Source organism: Geotrypetes seraphini, chromosome 2, assembly GCF_902459505.1.
Source record: "Geotrypetes seraphini chromosome 2, aGeoSer1.1, whole genome shotgun sequence".
Lineage (NCBI taxonomy): Eukaryota > Metazoa > Chordata > Amphibia > Gymnophiona > Dermophiidae > Geotrypetes > Geotrypetes seraphini.
In genome coordinates this window covers 412279960-412299125 of record NC_047085.1, presented here as the reverse complement: position 1 = coordinate 412299125, position 19166 = coordinate 412279960, and the positions used below count along the sequence as shown (strand labels likewise).

The 19166-nt window shown below is 40.9% G+C and overlaps 1 protein-coding gene across 3 annotated transcripts in view; it reads left to right on the top strand.

Annotated features, from left to right (window-relative positions):
- Positions 1-19166, top strand: part of NXPH1 (neurexophilin 1) — a 558790-nt gene that overhangs the window by 92887 nt on the left and 446737 nt on the right. For 2 of the 3 annotated variants that reach the window (XR_004538120.1, XR_004538121.1), the window contains exon 1: positions 18323-18544. The exons of the other annotated variant lie outside the window; for it this stretch is intronic. The gene's annotated coding sequence lies outside the window, so the exon portion shown is untranslated. Of the gene's footprint in view, positions 1-18322; positions 18545-19166 lie in introns of those variants that run through there. 3 annotated transcript variants of the gene reach the window in all.

Sequence of the window (19166 nt, the reverse complement as noted above, 5' to 3'; positions counted from 1 at the left end):
AGTTTTTTTTTTTATTTCTTTTATACTTTTAAACTCTCCAACAGCCCATTTTTAAGGGTTTCTTTACTCATAAATGGGTTTCACTAGTTTTCATATAGGATTCCTTTTTTAGATTTTCTTTCTATTTACATTTAGTAGTGAGCCTATGTGCCCCTCCTCCTCCCTTTCTGCGAGACCTCGATAGTGTGTTGTCGGCGCGGGCCTGTGCGCCGGGTGTCCCGCGCTACTCCGGTAGTCCTTTAGACACTGGGGGTGGCGTGTGGCAGTCGGCGCGCCGGTCTGTGCTGTGGACCGCAGCCGGGTTTTTGCGGAGGTAGGTTTGGTGGGTCATCACAAACGCCTTAACTTTGTATAGTTTTTACTGCCATCAGCCCAAGAAGCCTTGTAAGTTCTCCTTTTTGATATCAGTATTGTTCATCTGTAAAGCTTTTTTCTTTTAGCCCCATTATTAAATAGATTTACCTTTTAGTTTAATATACTTTGGCCTTTATCTTCGTTTCTGATTTTGCTTTTAAATTCTTTTTCCTTACATCAGACATCCTCGTTCTTATTAGCAATACTACTCTTTAGGTATACTTTAATATATTCATACGGCTGCATATTTCTAAACTTTCCTGGCATATTTCTACCACCAGGTGATAGCTTCCCATAGACTTACTTAGTTTGCACTTCCAGTCCTGTGCACTTTGCAAAACTTTCCTTGCACATTTCTTCCACCTATGTGATAGCTTCCCATAGACTTATTTAGTTTGCATTTCCAGTTGCATGTTCTATTAAAAGATGTATAATGTGGTTGCTCTCATTTAGATTTATGGCTGTGTGTTGTATTAATACATTCACTTATAACTATTTATTCACTTGTCCATTCCATAATAAGATTTATAACGTGTCCATTATATTTTATATTTATATATTTTATATATTTTTTTATTTGGACTTTTTTTATTTGGATTTGTAGTTGTGTGATGTACTAATATATCCATTGACAAGTATCATTCATTTTTAGTCTGATATCTATTTTACTAATTATTATTCATTAATAACCTCTGTATATAAGGTTTTTTATATACGTTACTACTTATTTTAATTATTTTATATAATTTATGGTACTGTTGTGGTTTTTTACTTAAAAAATTTTTTTTATTTACTGATGTAAGCTATAGATATAATCCTTCTGTAAGGTCTATTCACGCTTTATTACTCTATATGAAACAAGTTCCAAGATGTTTTATAATTTATAATTTATAATATAGGGTTGACGTCTGTACATTATTTTTTTACATTTCTATGACCGTATTGCTTTTTTATTCTATAGCTGCTACTCTACAATTTTTAGTGACTTTTTTTTGTTATCCCCTTTTTTTTACCATGGTATGTATTTTACTCCTTGTTATTGTATGGTATCCTCTCACATGTATTTTTCTTTTTCTGTCTTGTCTTCTCCTTATGGGTCACGTTCTTTATGTGTCTATTTTTGTCCTTATTTCTTCTTCTTTACAGTTAGTAATGTATGTACAATTGATGTTATTTAGTTTATTAAGATCACCTATTCTGTTTTTGCATGTAGTTCGTTGAAATTGCATGTCATTGCTATCTTATTCTTACTTACTTTCTCAATATGCACATTTGTTCTTCTGTTGTATCCATCACAAACTCTGGTATAGTACAGTATTGTTTTAATTTTTTTAAGTGTTTGTATAATGATTATTTTCATTATTTATTTTTGTGTATAATTGTTATTTTAATAATAAATTTTATATTATATTTGTACCTAATAGGACACCTGACGAAGGTTTGTCCGAAACACGGACCGTGTCGGGTCCCTTGATTGGTAAAAGGGTTTGCATATAATTATTTTGTCACAATAAATTTTGCCTACGTCTTGTACAGATCTGCAGTTCTGTTTTGTTTGCTCTTGGTTGTTTTTTACTGCAGTTTAGGTTGGAACCTTTTTTCTTTTTGTTTTGCTCCTTTTTCTGGAGCCATACGGTAACCCTACTCTTTCGTCAGTTCCTCCATTTTTCCCAAAAACTACACAGAACATTATCCTTGAGAGTTTCAGGGAAGCCAATCAAAAGGATATTATTTTTTCTGGAGCGGTTCTACAGATCATCCATCTTTTCTGTAAAGCCTGCCAATGAATTTTTCATTTTGGCTAGCTCCTCTGAGATCCCGCTCAATGTGTCTTCCGTGGAACTCACTCTTGTTTCTAATTCTATCATCCTGGAATTAAACTCAGAGACAGATTGTGAGACCACCTGAACATTTGCATTAAGTTTGTCAATTTTAGTTCCCAGAGCTGTTTTAACTGCTTTAGTTAATTTTCCTCTTTTTTTTACAAAAATGCACAAGAGGCTTTTAGCGCTGGCCAGTGCGCTGAATACACTTTGCTGCCCTGACACTCATTAGAACTCTATAACCGTCGAAACAGCGCAGAGCATTCAACATGCTGGCTGGTGTTAAAAACCTCTTGCATGGGGGATTGTGAGAAGCACGTTGCTTATCGCGGGCCCTTCAAATTGTGCCTCCACCATCTTAGAGTCAGCTGCTTTCAATTTATCATTGTCCTTTGTGTTTTTGGTTGACATTTCTGTATTGTGGGTTTATTTTTTTTTTTTCAGAACAAATGTGCCCATAGGAAGCTTCACAATATCTGCAAAAGAATTACAGTTTTTCAAGGATTCCAGCTTGATGATTAATGATAGGGGAGATGGCCAAAGAGCTTAGAAAAAAAAGCAGCTTCCTGACTCACTGCATCAGGTGATCCCCCTAAAAATGACTTTTTACATGTGAACTATAAGTCAGTGCTTAGAGCTATAAAGAAAAGCATTTACGGTAGTATATTTTTATATTCAGCAATGATTTTAAATTGCATAATCTCAATCTTATGAAGAGGCTGCTGAAAAAGTTCTCAGCCCAACTTGCCAACTTCTTAAATTCTGAACATTGTTTTGCCACTGTAGCTGAAAAGAGTGTTTACCTTATTTTCTTAAGTGCCAATGTGCAGAAACAAAATTCAATGTTTTTGACATTGTTTCTAATGAACATGCAATAGAGAGATTTGCATATAATGGAGGTGTCAGGCATGCAAATCTGCCCCATGCATATTCATTAGGGCTATCCCAAAAGCCCGACAGATCTGGTGGTCCTCCAAGACAGGATTAGGAACCACTGTGCTAAAGCTTTCTGCATTAGCTTGCCAATCGGTGTGCTAAGCACATGCTATTTATTTATTTGCAGAGGGACATGTTAGGGGCGGAGAGTGGGCATCAATTCACTGACATTACCACTGCACTAACTGGTTGGTGTGCTCGTAATGCAGAAGCCCTGAGTGCTTCATAAGTAGGAGTCAATTATCCCCAAATTCTATAAAGTCTGACTAAAGTTAGGCACCTACATTGGCACGCATAGCCGATGTAGGCACATAACTTAGGGCTTATTCAAATCCTATGAGAGTCGGAGCATTTACCTCACTGGCCTGCAGTAAAATAATCTACCGTTGCTTGATAAAAGGATCCCTTAATCGATTAATAGGCTAAATTGGCTCCAATAATTGGCAATTAACACTTCATAATTGGCGTTAGTTGAATTTAATTGAAATTTAAGTGCCTCTTGGTAGGTGCCTAGTCCAAAGTGCCTAGTTAAAAGTGGGTGTGGTTAGGCAGCAGATCATGGGTGTGTTTTTGAGTTAGGCATCTGTTTTCTACTTAGGAAACCCTAGCATAAATATGGTGCGCCTAAAAGTTAGGACGCCCAGCGACACCTACAGCTGCTCAGGCAGTTCTAAGCAGGTTCAAAGAAGAGCGACCTAGGAAAGGTTCAAAGAAGAGCAACCAAGATGATGGGATGGAGATGGGACTCCTCTCATTTGAGGAAAGACTAAAGGGATTAGGGCTCTTCAGCTTGGAAAAAAGACAGCTGAGGGGAGATATGATCGAAGTCTACAAAATCCTGAGTGATGTAGAACGGGTACAAGTGGATCGATTTTTTACTGCATCAAGATTTACAAAGACGAGGGGACACTCCATGAAATTGCAGAGTAATACTTTTAAAACCAACAGGAAGAAATATTTTTTTTCATTCAGAGAATAGTTAAGCTCTGGAATGCATTGCCAGAGGACATGGTGAGAGCGGTTAAAGTAGCTGGTTTTAAAAAAAGGTTTCCACAAGTTCCTGGAGGAAAAGGCTATAGTCTGCTGTTGAGATAGAAATGGTGGAAGTCATTGCTTGCTCTGGATTGGTGGAATATAATGCTGCAACTATTTGGGTTTTTGCCAGGTACTTGTGACTTGGATTGGCCTCCCTGAAGATGGGATAATGGGCTAGAGGGATCACTGGTCTGACGTATGAGGGATCATATGTTCTTATGTAATTCTGTATAGTGCACCTAACTTTTATAGAATTGTACTTAGTGCCCCACGAGTCGGCACTGAATTTTTAGGCAGGATATATAGAATCAGGCCCTAAGTACTCCTGTGGTACTTTTATAAATGGTCATACACTAATACCAATATTAATGCATGGTCAAAAATAAAGCAAATTGAAAGAAAAAGCTCTTTTTGACAGCAGTGCTAGAAATGGGCTTAGCAAATGGAAAGGCCAGCATAAGGACACTCTAAGCCCATATACTAGCCCTCCAGAAGTACAGAAATATCTAATTTACCTGAATGTAACTTGCTTTGAGCTACTACTGAAAAAGATGTGAATTAAATCCAAATAAATAAAAATGATTGGATGAATCAAGCAGTACAGGCAACTTCATTTCTACATTTCATTTTGCCACAGTAGTTGAGGTTCCTTTACCTTTCAGACACTGCAGTTACTGCCAAAAAACACACAAGTGCTTGGAGTAGAGAAGAACTTTTGGAGGGGCATAATCAAAAAATACGTCTAAGTCTGTTTTGGGCCTAAGTCGCTAGTCGCCCAAAGTCAGCAGTGTCTAAAGTCCATTCTCAAAAAATACGTCCAAAATATATATATTTTTTAAAATTGTCTAACTGTACATCCTACCGTTTGATCATCAAGACTGCTAAATTGTCTATCTTTATACCTCATTCTTGTCCAAAAATTTGTCCAAGTCAAAAATGCCTAGAACAAGACCTTTTGGATGTGGGAGGCCACCCAGACATGGCAACAGAGTGGTGGGGCACCTTACAGGGCACTGCTGCGACCTTCACAAAAAGGGTGCCACATAAACATCTCACCATAACTCCCTTATAGGTTATGGTGAGCCCCCCAAAACCTACTAGACCCACTTGTCTACTACCCCAATAGCCCTTATGGGTTCAGGTGGCACCTATATGACAGTACAATAGGGTTTTGGGAGGTTTTGGAGGGTGCACATGTTTCATCATGAATACAGTGATTAGAGTGGCTTAAGGGCCTGGGAGCTCCTTTTTATGGTTCATTAGCCCACCACCCAGACTATTTAAGCCACTTCTGTGCTGTTCTACTAGGCTTTCCTAAAGCCTGGAGGCAGGTATGTACGTTTCTATTCTGATATTTATGATGGGGGTGGGGGGTGGGTAGGGGGCAGTGATCACTAGGGGAGTATGTGGGGGTCTGTAATTTGTGTTTGCAGTGGTTATCTGGTCAATTTGGATACCTTCTGTGCACTTAGATCTGTTTTTACATTACCTAAGTCACATCTTACAAGTTCCTTCTAGGCAGTCTCATTAAACTTTTGGTTATACTTGCAGTACGACTAGCACCCTAAGTCAATAGCATCGTCATTGTATATTTTCTTGTGTTGGGTTTATTTCCTGTTTGATGATTGTTTTGTTCTGTAGGTGTGGTTGAATGTCATCATGTGCTAACCCCCGCGGCTGGCTAAAAAGCTAACGCCTGCTCAATGCAGGCGTTAGCGGCTAGCACGGCAGGCGATTTAACGCACGGTATTACACCTGTTAAACCCCTACCGCAGCTTGATAAAAGGACCCCTAGGTCTAGGATGTGGCCCACAGAGTTAGTCAGGGAGGCAATATAGTAAGGTTTTGCTAGGCTCATACTTAACACCAAAGACATTGTGGTTAGAGTGCCTATGGGTCTGGCTCCTCCTCTTATTAAAATCCAGGGAGTACATAAAAAAGTGACCATGGTACAAGAAGTGTGGGACTTGTTACGCAAGGAAAGTCTGGTGCCTGAGGAAGATTCTACACCTTGTAAATCTGTTGCACAAAAACTGGACTGGTACAGATGGCAAGCGGCTCTCCAGCGTACTTTACCCAATTTCTCTATGCCTTCTCTATGCTCTTTGTCAGGAGCAGCGAGGTTCCATTCAGCGCAGTTCACCATGCTAAAAACTGCTAGCACAGTTTAATAGAAGAGGGCCTAAATCTAGGTCAGCCCATGTCCTGCCCAAAACCCGCCCTCACCATTCCTCCTAAAACGCCCCTTTCAGCTCTGGGTATACAGAAGCACTGAAAAGGCCTAAGCTGTTTTTAGATATGTCTAAAACCCGTTTTGATTATCGGCACTTGGATGACTTGTCTTTTTGATCATTCAAGTGCCTATTTAGGCGGGATTTTAGATGCATTTCCATTTCGATTATTAGCCCCTTAGGGTAAAGGGTATGGGACTTGATATACTGCTTTTTCTATGTGGTTACAATTAAAGTGGTTTACATATTTTAGATGGATACATATGAGTATTTTGTACCTGGGATGATAAAGTGTTAAGTAACTTGAGCAAAGCAGAAAAAAGAAGACCCAATGTTCCACAGGAAACGGAGCAGTCCAAACACAAACACAGTGTGGAATCTACAATGTTCTTGACTATCCTTTTATTTCTTGCAAAAATCTTTAAACAATGTTAAAAATTGATCCACATTGATTACATTGGCATTCAACAGACCTGACACTAGCAGCGTGCTTTTGGCTTGTTTCTTCATATATTCTCGATTCGAATAACTAGTTCCAAGTTTCAAATTTCATAGGATTTTATATACCGCCTATCAAGGTTATCTAAGCGGTTTTACAACCAGGTACTCAAAAATTTTCCCTATCTGTCCCGGTGAGCTCACAATCTCTCTAACGGACCTGGGGCTATAGAGGAAAGTGACTTGCCCAGGGTTACAAAGAACAGCACGGGGTTTGAACCCACAACCCCAAGGTGCTGAGGTAGTAGCTTCAACCACCACACCCCTTCCTTATTGGACCCTTGAGGAAGACTTGTTTGCTGAAACACGGCCCATGTTGGGTCTGTTGAATGCCAATGTAATCAATGTGGATCAGTTTTTAACATTGTTTAAAGATTTTTGCAAGAAATAAAAGGAAATTCAAGAACATTGTAGCTTCCACAGTGTGTTTGTGTTAAGTGACTTGCCCAGAGTCACAAGGAGCTACAGTGGGACTTGAACTCACAATCTCAAGGTGCTCAGGCAGCTGTTTTGACCACTAGGCTACTCCTTTTATGAACCAACTAGTGATGAGCAGAGCACACCCTTTGTGACCAAGACTTACCCAGTTGACAATGAGGTTTTTAAAAAAATTTCCAGCCACAGTACTGTTGTGTTTTTCTCAGTTAATGCCCAAAATATTCAGATCAACTGCAGCAGTAGGATGTACAAAAAGAAGAGGAAATGGTCAAGCTATTGTTGATTGCCAGAAATTGATCAAATCAAATGTATGTGGAACATCAAATCACTTTCCACTGGCAGGTCATATTGATGATATTCCTTTTTGAATAAGCACATTTATTCTTTCCATTCAGTCAAGATGCATTTGAGAAACACATAATAGGCTCTTATATTGAAAAAGAGAAAATCATGCAGAGCAGAAGAAATTATTCACAAAAATAAGTAACTTAGTGACCCTTTTCCCTAGTTGGCCTTAGCGTGTGTTTAAATTAGTCATTCCTGCGCAATAAGGTCATTTTATTGCATGGGTAAAATGGCCAATTATTTCTAGCATTAATGGCCACACACTAAGTTTCCCATTAACACATCGCCATTTACATGTGAGCATTTAACTACACCTATTTTGTAGGTGGTAAGGGCTCACACGCTAACCATGTTCTATAATCAGTTAATGCGCAGCGATGTACCTGCATTAACTGATTAGTGCAGAACATGCCTATTCATCGCCCTGACCTGTCCCAGTGCTTAAAAATAAACTCTCTTTTTTATGAAATCCGGCAGTGCAGGCCATCGCGGTAAATGCTCCGACGCCCACAAGAATTGCTGCACAGCACTTGGCTGCGCAGCTTTGTAAAAGGGGGGTCAAAGTCTATCCCCTCCTTTTACAAAAGCACGGAAGAGGATTGTAGTGCTGGCTGGCGCACTGAATACTCTGTGCTGCCCCAGCAGTCATAGCGTTCCTGTAAGCGTCAGAAATGTGCAGAGCATTCAGCACGCTGGCTGGTGCTAAAAAACCTCTTACGCGCTTTTGTAAAAGGGTAGGTGTGTATATTTTAGTACATGGGAAGCATGTACAAATGAAGAAATTACCATCGGATGCCTGAGCAGACGCTGTGGTAAGCATTTTTTTTTCCTGTGCTTTTTGACATTGTTTCAGATCATTGATTGAACCATATCCACTTCTTGGTTGAGCTAAGAACTTTTTAGCACTCCCTTGTAGAATTTAAGAGTCTTATGATTTTGTTTCCATTCCTGATATTTCTGATGATGCACATTATTCTTTTTATAAAAAGTACAGCCAACTTCCTTAATTCTGAGTGTTTTTTTGCATTGTAGCTGAAAAGAGTGTTATTTTATTTTGCAAAGTGCCAATTTGTAGAATTGTAATGCTATGCTTTGACATTGTTTCAGATCATTGATTGATTGATTGAACCATGTCAAAGAAAAGTGTGAAACTCCAAGCCGTCATGAAGTTCCTATTCCTAGACAAGAAAATTCCAAAGGAAATCCATGAATGTATGATGCAAACATTGAGCGACAAATGCCCATCATACTCCACAGTGAAGAAGTGGTGTTCAAACTTTCAGCGTGGAGATTTTGAGACCGAAGGTGCAGCAAGATCTGGGAGGCCTCAAACAGTGTCAACTCCTGAAATTGTTGATTATGTCCATGACCTGATTTCGGCAGACTGGAAAATATCAGCTAAAATATTCCCAAGACACTACAGATATCCAGAGAACGTATTGGGCGTATATTCCACGATCAGCTGGGCATGCAGAAGCTGTCAGCCAAGTGGGTGCCAAAATGTTTGAATGCTGATGAGAAACAACGCTGAGTGGCACTTCCAAGCTGATTTTGCAACATTTTCAGCAAGCTAGTGCCAACTTTTTGGAAGGACTAGTTACTGTTAATGAAACATGGTTACATCACTATTATCCTGAGATAATATAACAGTCCATGCAATGGCGGCACTCAGGTTCTCCAAGGTCAAATCTAATAACATCTCATTATACAGTAAAAAGGGTACACCATTAAAAGCGTGGCAGACAAAGCCATGCCGACAAGCACACGCCGACAAAAACACACTGGACATATGCACATCGCCAGTTCACTCTATTTAAAGCCTTATCTTTTACGCTCTGAGAGGGTGTGTGGGTGGGAAACCCTCCTGACTACAGTTAGAAGTGCTGGCGCTCCCGTTGGGCGGGGTGCGCATACGTGGTCTGCGCATACGTGGGGATCGCAGAAGAGCAATGGGGCGTTCTTTCGATCGCCCCCCATCTACATATTTTTCTTTTCTGAATTTGTCGGATCTGCCCAGATCAGGCCCGGATCGGGCCCGATTGGGCAGGTTGGTGAATCTGGCTCTTAGTGCCATGAACCAACTGATTAGTACTTGGTTAGTGCATGAGCCCTTACTGCCTATGAAATAGGTGGCAGTAGAGGCCCACACATTAATGCCACACACTAATGGGAAATTAGTGTGTGACCATTAACTGAAAAAAACAGAAATTTGGCCATTCTACCCATTCGGTATAACTGGCCTTAGTGCGTGGGAATGACTCATGTATGCACACACTAAGGCTACTTTTTACCACAATTTGGTAAAAGGGCCTGTAATTTGTACCTGAGGTTACAGAGGGTTAAGTGACTTGCCCAAGGTCACAAGGAGCAGCAGTGAGACTTGAACTGGGCTTCCCAGGTTGTCAGCCCAAGACTATAACCACTAGGCTACTTTGTTGTATTTTTAGTATGTTATTTTGTATACTACTTTGAGAGGTTTTCTTTGGAATCTAGAGGAGTGGTTTATAAATGTTTTAAAATGTATTAACAAGGCCCTTAACTTGGCCCTATGTTTGACTTCTTAGTCTGAAGTTGTGTATGATTTTATCAGAATGTCCTCACTGTGTTCTTTATCACAAAAGGGATTTGGGAATATTACCATTCTAAAACAACTTATCCAGGTACTGTGCCTCATAAATTATGATTAAAGTCAAATATTTGTTTTGGTTGCCATGGAAATCTATGAACTTTGATACGAATTTTCCTATAATGATTTAGATTTTCCAAGCTTCTCTTGACATCATTTAGTATATTATCTTTCAGCTATGTAAGGTACTCTTGAATAATTTCAAAAGCAAAGATGAATTAACCCAGACTAATATTAAATGAATATCAAATTATTGTTTTTACAGACTGGGACATATAGATTCCTGGTATGTATAATTGTACTAGCAGTAGAGAAAAACTGGATCATTGAAATATCTTCTAAAACTGTTATCTAGCCAAGGCATACAATTGGGTTTACAAATTTGTTTAGTTAATGATCTTAATTGCCATCTAATGAAGAGCTTGTTCCTGGCCAAATCCAATGGCCTCTACTCTATCCTCATCCTTCTCAATCTGTCTGCTACCTTTGATAATGTTGATCACCTATTCCTCAACATGCTCTCCTCGCTGGGATTCCAGGGTTCTGTTCTCTCCTGGTTTTCTTCCTATCTCTCCCATTGTATTTTCAGGGTATGCAGTGGTGGATCTTCCGCCACTGTTATCCCACTGTCTATCGGTGTACCTCAAGGCTCTGTCTTGGGCCCTCTCCTCTTCTCCATATATACATGCTCTCTCAGTACATTGATCTCCCATGGTTTTCAATACCACCTCTATGCTGATGACTTCCAGATCTACCTCTCCAGACCAGATATCACTACAGGAATTCAGGCCCGAATTTCAGCCTGCCTGTCTGACACTGCCACTTGGATGTCTCACCGCCATTTCAGACTGAATATGGCTAAAACTAAACTCCTTATCTTTCCACCTAAACTCACTTCCCCCCTCCCGTCATTCTCTATTTCTGTGGATAACACTTTTCTCCTTCCTGTCTCATCAGCTTGCAGCCTCGAGTTGATCTTTGACTCCTCTCTCTCCTTCTCCGCTCTGATCCAGCAGACCGCTAAGACCTGTTGTTTCCTCCTCTGTAATATTACCAAGGTCTGACCTCTCTCTCCGAGCACACATTCAGAACTCTTGTACACACTCTGATCACCTCACGCTTAGACTACTGCAATGTACTTCTCTCAGGTCTCTTGCTCATCCATCTCTCGCCCCTTCAATCCATTCAGAATGCTGTTGCGCGACTTATATTCCATGAGAGCTGCCATCTTCAAATTACTCCTCTCCTCAAGTCACTTCATTGGCTCCCCATCTTTTTCTGAATACAGTTCAAACTCCTCTTACTGATTTAGAAGTGCACTCTGTAGCCCCTCAATATCTCTCCTAACTTATCTCCCCAAGGAAGGGGCCTTAGGCAGCTGAGCCAATCAGGGCCTTAGGACCCTCCTTGTGCATCTCAGGATGTATCAGGAAGGGGAAGGCCCACCATTTTGCAGTGGCGGGCCTGAGGAGCAGGAAGCCTGGGCATCCCTCCTGCTGTCGACTAATTCCCAGGTATGGGGGTGTGTTCAGGGCAGTGTGTGTGTGGGTTGGGGGACATCCTGTGGCAGGAGAGAATGGGTATCCCTTCTGTCGATTTTTTTTTTTAAATGAAGGGGAGCAGGGGAGGGGATGGGTAAGTTCAGGGGGACCTTGCGGGGGAGGGGGGTCAGTGCAGGTTTTTTTTTTTTTACAGTGGCAAGAGGGAGTGAGCAACCCTCCTGTAGATTTTGGCTGGCACAGGAGGGGGAGTTTCCATGGTGCAGGAGGGAGTGGATAACCCTCCTCTCCATTCTGGTTAGGGGTGGGTGTGTCATCAGGGGGAAGCATCATCGGCGGGTTGGGGGGGGGGGGGTTGGCACAAGCATTGTTTTATTTTTAAATGGGGCAGATATTGTGTGTGTGTAACATATACACCTCTGTGCCATTAAAAAAGAAAAAAACAACCAACAGCTGAGTGGCAGGAGGCTGCTTTGGCAGTCTCAGAGCAACTGGCCCGACAGGGATTATGGCGAACCTTTGTGCAAATCATATGCATGGAAACTTGCTGGAACATCGATCACTGTTCCACTATCGGCCAACAGCAACTCACATGGTCTTAGCGACCATTTTTAGTGCATCTAGCCCTCAGTCTGGCTGCTACTTGTCACTGTTGAACAAAGGCTAAAGCTTCTCCTCAAGGGCTGCAAAATCCACAAAGTTTGCCTGGGAAATGAATGCAGGTTCCTTTAAAGGCAGTGCAGCCACTTAGCTACTAGGTCAGCATCTATTTCTTTTGTGTCTATGAGCAGGTATTAGTGTTTAATAATTATTTAAGCTCCTGCTGTTTAACTTAATCCTATTACTGGGAAGCTAAGTAAATCTGGGTCTGCTGTGCTGACCTCACATTTGAAGTATGAATATTGATAAACTGCTGAAGAGTGGGCTGGGGAAAATATTTTTCAAAAAATGGTCTGTGATTATATGGTCATAATGAAATATGTGTAACATTTACAGCCTCGTTTTAGAACGGATATAGAAGTCGGAATTGAGACGTACAGGTTAAGATCTCAAGTTTTACAAGAATTTTGGAACAGAATCTGCCGACTTAGAGGCTGTTCTAAAAAGCAAAAGAAATGCTCATTTATGCACTGAGTTTGTATGGCATAAACATTAATTTCAGAAGAAAAGAAATTGAAAATGCCAAAGGTTTGAAAATTAGAAAAATAACCGTACATCTTCCTGATTCTGTCACAGAAACTGGTCTCCTTTGCCTGTTTGGATTTTGGGAGGGACAAAACCACTGCGAGATTAAGGGGGGTGGGTAACCTCCTCTAATCCTTTCAGTGGTGTGCTCGCCTTCAGCTAGTGAATCACAGCGGGGAACTTGGATATGTGTTGTCGGTTTTTTCCTTCAGACAGCAAGGTGAGGGGGGACTAGGTGGTCGACTCCAATAGCCACAGACAGACTGACTGGAGGATAGCTGTGGGAAGCGGGAGATGAGAAAGAGACTGAAAGAAGGGGGGTTATACAAGAAAAACTGGGAGTTGTAACATCATGGCCGTTTCATCATATTAATTTACTGTTAGCTGGGTAACAGCTACTTCTACTGGCTTAAGCTCTGCTGATTATTTTCAATTTTTATTTTCTGGACAGATAAGCCTTTGCAGCCCATGTTTTCCACATTTACAGGGATGAGCTGTTATACTGTATACTGGCTGCAGCATGGCCCACCATCTTTTCCCATGAGCCTCTGATGATTGGTTGATGATTTTATACAAATTATACAAAATACGGCAGTTAAAATTATCATGAATTCAAGGAAATATGATCACATTATGCCGCTCTTAAAAATGCACACTGGCTTCCTGTCCTGCATAGAATTACTTACAAGTTAGCTCTTTTTAGTTTCAGAATTCGTCTAACAAATCAACCCACATTTCTGGATAAATGCTTTACCCATATGCTTCCCTCAGAACAGTGGTCTCAAACTCAAACCCTTTGCAGGGCCACATTTTGGATTTGGAGGTACTTAGAGGGCCTCAGAAATAAATAGTTAATGTCTTATTAAAGAAATGACAATTTTGCATGAGGTAAAAAACTCTTTATAGTTTATAAATTTTTCCTTTTGGCTAAGTCTTAATAATAATATTGTCATTTATAGCTAAAGAGACATATGATCAAGAAACTGTTTTATTTTACTTTTGTGGTTATGATAAACATACCGAGGGCCTCAAAATAGTACCTGGCGGGGGCCGCATGTGGCCCCCGGGCCGCATGTTTGAGACCACTGCCTCAGAACATTAAGATCGACAGATCAACATCTTCTGTCGATACCCTCTTTGAAAACCATTAATGCAAGGCGCACAGACATCTTTTCTGTGACTGCTCCTCAGATATGGAATAATTTACCAGCTCAAATTAGAGAGGAAACAACACTAGAAAGATTTAAAAGCTCACTTAAGAGTTTTCTTTTCAGAGATTGGAAATACTTAAACATGCGCCTCCAATTTCACAAATCGCACAAGTCTAAAAAATACAATCCTGAAACTTACAACTAATGCCTCAATTGTTATTAGCCCTTTATGTTCTTCTTTCTGTATAAATTTGTAGTTCTATCCCTGCTTTCCCTGAGACTTAAGTAAGTTATAGTCGATGTCTGTCTTTACATGTCCCTTCCCCTAATTTTTATTATGTAATCACTCAGACATTTTAATAAGTGTTTTATCAAATTTTTAATAAAACTTGAAACTTGAGATACTGCCTCTCTCACTGGTACATCTGTATGTTTCTGGGGTGTCTCAGAGCCTGGGCTCAGTTACTAGAGGAGACATGATAGAAACCTTCAAAATCCTGAAGGGCATAGAGAAGGTAGACAGGGACAGATTCTTCAGACTGTGGGGAACCACAAGTACAAGGGGGCACTCGGAGAAATTGAAAGGGGACAGGTTTAGAACAAAAGCTAGGAAGTTCTTTTTTACCTAGAGGGTGGTGGACACATGGAACGCGCTTCTGGAGGTTGTGATAGGCCACAGCACACTACAGGGGTTCAAGGAAGGTTTAGATAGGTTCCTAAAGGATAAGGGGATTGAGGGGTACAGATAGAAGTAGAGGTAGGTTATAGGAATAGTCAGGGACCACTTCACAGGTCATAGGCCTGATGAGCCGCCACGGGAGCGGACCGCTGGGCGCGATGGACCTCTGGTCTGACCCAGTGGAGGCAACTTCTTATGTTCTTATGTTCTTACTAATAGTTGGAGACATAAGTCAATTGTAGAAGGTAAAGGAAAAGATGCTAGTGCTCAATACCATTCAGTACCCCTTGAAAAAAAAGCACTATTGACCTCTTTCTTAAGATTTCCTTACATTTTTATTGGTTATGTAACCTAGGTCCCACTCACTGAGTCAGTGAGCACTGGCTAAGCTCTTCAGGATGGGTACCTGGGACCAGGATGTACAAAAATAGTTCAGGTTGTAAAGCTGGGTATGGGCTGGAGCTGGGCTAAATCCCAGTAGGCTGTGAGGTTTAAGGTACCAACTTCCAGTTGCTCTGGAAATGTATTCACACTCAAGAAAATATATTCACACTCAAGAAATGCTTTTAAACTCAGGAATTTTTACCAATAGAATTTTAACATGATAAACAAAGTCTCGAGGTAACAAGGGAAAAAAATGAAGTCTCTCTTCTACATCTGGCTAGGTCTCAGGGTGCCCCTGAGAGGTTAATGTGACAACAAGCTCCAAGGTTTAAATATTTAGAAATGTACAGGTAGTCCTTTAATCCTCCAACCCCATGTCATCTGGCAGGGTAATCAAGAGCTGCAGCTTGTCTGCAGTGCACTCTCACCAGACAAGCATGCTACTGGGCTTTTCCTCAGCCACTGGACCAACTCAGGACCAGACCTCCCTGTCTGTCTTTCTTCACACAGAGGTGTGGTTCCCCTCAACCACCTACGTCTCCAAATGGGTCTTTCCCTATTCAGGGTGTCTCACTCTCTCCCGTTCCCAGGGCCTCTACTTGATCTTTGCATGATCAGCAAGGGGACTCTTTATTCCTTAGCTCTGGTTGCAGTGCCAGTCTGTGATAACCCCTTTATCCTCATAGGTCCTGGTGGCTGATTGGGCAACCAAATACCCCGTGCTTTATCACATACTTTTATTCCTCAACTCTCCTCCCCACCCCCAGTGACATCTTGCTGTCATTCATCTACAGTAACCTGAATTTCTCTCATAATATAAAAGCCCCACCATATGACTTGCTGTCATCACACATCAATTTCCTGGGTTTTGCCACTCCCCCCAGTCAATCATCAGTCTTCCTTATGTTCTCAGGCAGGAACCGAACCAGTTTTAAAAATCCCCTGGGGATTCTCCTCACTGAAGTTCTCCAAGGAGTGCTAATAATACATTTAGAGAATGCACTTTTCAATCTGAAAAGCACCACTAATGGATAATATATAGATTACAGAAAAAGTTAACTTGCCTTTTGTATGAAAGATAATACTGTGGTTGAGTCTGTTTTATACAAGACTGTAGTTGTGAATGTTTGATTATACAAGACTGTGACAGGAAAATTAAGCACAAGGAAGATGTGTTGATTTCTGTTTGTAAAAGACTTTTGCTTTAGGCACAGAATGAAATTGGATATTTTAAAGGTCTTTTTAAAGAGTCACATAGGTAAACAAAGTTGTATACAAGTATTTTGTTTTTTACATTCAGCAGTTTTTGCTTTTCTGCATTCCGGGGAAGGTTATCTCCTGTTTTTCCACTCTGCAGAACTTAATGCTCATAATTTCTGAAGATTATCATAACAGATAATGAACGAATAAATAAAACCCAGCTTAATTGATTATATGAGGGGGTTGCTGAAAAGTTCTCAGCCCAACAGATAATGATGTAGAATGGATATTGTTCAATCAATGATCTGAAACAATGTCAAAACTTAGAATTTTGTTTATGCAGATTGACACTTACAGTGGCAAATTATTGCCCAGAATTTAGGAAGTTGGTTGGTTGGGCTGAGAACTTTTCAGCACCCCCTTGTAATCAGCTTAAAAAATAACTCCCATGCTTTAGACATTTCAAGACAGGTATAATTTAACTACCTGTTTAGCAATGGAACAGTGGCTCTTCTTAACTGAGGGCCTGAAAGGTTTCAGATTTTTCTCAGTACTACTTTTCCAATCATATTACCCATATTGCAAAACTGAGCTTATAAAAGGGTAAAGAATTGCCGCATGGCACAAACATCCCTTCTGAATGAAAGTGCCAGGCTTTAAAAGTACAGGGCTCAAAATTCAAAACAATTTAGCCGGCTACTGACCACTTAAATTGCTTGGTTGGGGATAGATGCTAATATTCAGCAGGACTTAACTGACCAAGTTCCACTGAATATCACAGTTAATGTCAAACACAAAGTTGACTATCTTGGGGGTATTCTGGGGTTGAAGTCAGCACTTGGCTACTTATGAGGTGCTGCTGAAAAGTTCTCAACCCAACCAAGAGAATGATGTGGAGCCATGAAACTTACAAGTTATTCCACACTTTTCTTGACACTTTTTGTTTCAATGATATGAAATGAAATGAAAAGTGTGGAATAACTTGTAAGTTTCATGGCTCCACATCATTCTCTTCTTGGTTGGGTTGAGAACTTTTCAGTGGTTCCTCATAAGTGCTGATATTCACTAACACTAACCCTGGCTACTTAAGTGCTGAAGTTCAGCACTTAAGCGGCCAGAATTAGCGCATATATGGGACCATATAAAAGTCTGTCCTATTTTTATGTGGTAGCCCATGGCCACTTAAGTGATGACTATTGACTTATGGGGACATTCTATAACCGGCACCAAAACTTAGGCACTGGTAGCCACCCTCCCAGCACCTAAGTTAATTGACAAACACCATTAGAAATTGTGAAAACCCCCTGTGTTCAAGAGCCTACCAGTGCCTAAATAAAAGACGCTGGAATTGTGCCTACATAGGATGTGGCTAATGCTGGAAGTGGCATTAGATGATGGAAAGCGCGATTCACGACATAGACAGGCAGCCTACATTTCCGGTGCCTGTCTTGTCCGGAGGTGTGATTCTGCATACAGCGCAGTCGTGTGACTGACACGTAATCAGCAGCCCCTTTTAGGTGGCTGCCGATAGCAGCGACATATACAGAATCCAGCTGTTAATGTTTATTTGTTATTATATATACCGCCTATCAATGGAGGTTGCCTAAGTGGTTTTTACATTCAGCTCACAATCCCTAGTGTACCTGGGGTAAAGGAGAGTTAAGTGTCTGGGTTTTGAAAAGCTGGTGAGATCGGGGCTGGGGCTGGAGTTCATCTGAGCATGCGCAGATGTAAAGTGATGATGTTGCACACATGCCACGTCACATCTGCGCAAGCACAGATGCACTCCAGCTCCGGCCTGAAGAGACGAGGCTTGTGTGGGACTGGGTTTGGGGGGGGGGCTTAATGGAGCAGGGTGGGGCTGGGGGGGCAGAGCAAGATGGCCTGGGGGCCATAAAGGGGCGGGGCCACGTTCTCTTTTACCAGATGGAAAATGTGGTAACCCTAGCTAGGCTCAAACACTCAACCTCAGGGAGCTGAGGTTGCAGCTCTAACCACTATCACTCCTCCCTACGCATTAGCTGGCTTAAAAATAACTGGCTAGTCAAAGCGGAAGCCCGCAGTAGTTGTGGCTTTGAGTATCTGCGAACAATGCAGTTGGTGATGAGCAAAACGCTGAGCGCTGGCAGCTGAATAGTGACCTCACAGTTTTACTTTAAGGTAAATCTTAACTACTCCCTTGAAATAAGAATGATATATGGAAAAAAATCTTTTACCCTGTACTATAAGCCATTCATATAGTCCCTATGATAACAGAAATATTAGAATGCCAGTAATCTAGGTAGGTATCTCATAAATTCTGCTGATAAGAACCATGACTAAGTACTAGATGAAGACAGCTTTTTTGTGGCCCTGTTATAGATTGGTTAAAGGTTTATAGTTAAAGTACTCAAATACAGCATTCATTTTCCAAGAAACCTGAATTGATCACATTCAACATGCCAAAATGCTCCCTTTCTTTTGCAGCTTCAGCTGACTCCTCTGCATAAAGCGTGGCTCTTTCTTCTTGTAGCCTTCTAGTTTATGATGAAAATCAATGATGACTGAAGCTTTCCACAGCTATCCATAAAATGCAATTACTGTATACAACACATAGTGAAACTCTTGCTTTATATATGTTGAGACATAATTTATGCCACTTACCTCCAGAGAGGTATCGATCTCCCTCCCTGAATGCTCTGCAATGAACTCTCACTTGTAAGATCAGGGAAATATAGACTTATTTGCATTGATCCATAATATGATTAATAGTGACCCAGGTTTTGAACCCCCCTCCTGCTCT